This window comes from Tupaia chinensis, unplaced genomic scaffold (genome assembly GCF_000334495.1).
Source record: "Tupaia chinensis unplaced genomic scaffold, TupChi_1.0 Scaffold000021_1, whole genome shotgun sequence".
Classification (NCBI taxonomy): domain Eukaryota; kingdom Metazoa; phylum Chordata; class Mammalia; order Scandentia; family Tupaiidae; genus Tupaia; species Tupaia belangeri.
In genome coordinates this window covers 27433-28958 of record NW_006159451.1, presented here as the reverse complement: position 1 = coordinate 28958, position 1526 = coordinate 27433, and positions in this window count along the sequence as shown.

The following is a 1526-nucleotide window of genomic DNA, read 5'->3' as shown; positions in this document are numbered from 1 at the left end:
ACTTTGGGATGTGGAATTTGCTAAGCAGGTTGCCAGAGTCAATGAACAGCTTATTCTGAATGGGTTTGAAGAGATGATCCAGTGGACAAAAGAAGGGAAGCTGTGGGAGTTCCCAATTACCAATGAAGCAGGTTTTGGTGACGATTGTTCAGAATTTCATGAACATGTATTTCTTTATAAATACCTAGAGGATTTTCCAAAACAAGAACCAATTTGTCACTTCATGGAGCAGGTGGCTTGTGGCCTTTCCAAAAAGCCGTATCTAAGTGTTAAATAGAAGGTTGAGCACATATTATTTTAATAAAAAAAAGGACATTCTAAAGAAAAGAGACATACAGTTCAATTGAAGACCATGGAAATTTTTATACCAAATTGCTGCAATGAAAATAAAATAATTTTGCTAGTTTTCCTATAAATAAAAAATAAAGAAATAAAATAATATTGTACAAATAGAATGAAATACAGTGAAATAAACAAAAAACAAAAACAAAACAGAAAACAAAGCCGGCCAGCAGGTGACTTAAAAGTGAAAGCACTGGAACCTACATAGGTAGCTCAGGTTGGAGTCCCAGACCCAGTGGTTTGAAAATCATGCTGGATGTGTGTGTAGATGCCCAAAACATCAAGAGGAGAATGGCAGAGAAAAGACTGCAGTGTAGCCATCACCCCCAAGGATTGATTTCTCATTCTCTTTCTCTGTCTCTCTCCATTAAGCACATACAGAAAAAGTCAATGTAAATTAAGAAGAAATTAATATGATACAGAAAAATAAAAATTCATGAAAATAAGACACACTAACTGAAATAAAATTTTTACATTATATGCAGAGGAAATAATAACAGGAGGAGGGATGAACAAAGTAATCAGAGAATAGGCTAATTGGAAAGTAGTACTAAGAAAATTGCCAACAAAACAGAAGAGAGTGAGGAAAGAGAAGCACAAAAGTACATTTAAAAATGGATGCTATTGGGGCTAGCAGGTGGTATGGTGGTTAAGGTGCTGGGCTCCCACATAGTTGACTGTGGTTCAAGTCCTGGACAGGATAGCATAAAAATTATGCTGGGCACATGTGTGTGTGCATGTATAAAGTACCAGGAGGAGAATAAAGGAGAAGGGATTGTGACATAGCATTCTCCCCTGGGAGGTGATTTCTCACTTTCCCTCTCACTGTCTTGCTCTCGTTGGTGAGTGCATTTGTCCTACAGTAAAACAAAACAACAACAACAAAAAACCAACCAACCAAACAAAAAAAACCCGTTATTTTGAGTAGTCACAACCACTAAACATTCCAAAAGGAAAACACACTGAATGGAAGAAACTATAAATGTGGAAAACTAGTGAGGGATAAATTTCCAAACCAGAGTCAGGTGTTTGCTTTCTTCTCACTTTTAAAATGTCCAGTGAGTTCTAAGCAAATATTTATAATAATAAAATAATCTCTTATTAAGTGTTCTGTGGTCAGTATGAAGACTAAAGGGGATTTTATTTTCTCACAGTAACCACAGAAATTAAACATATTACCTACA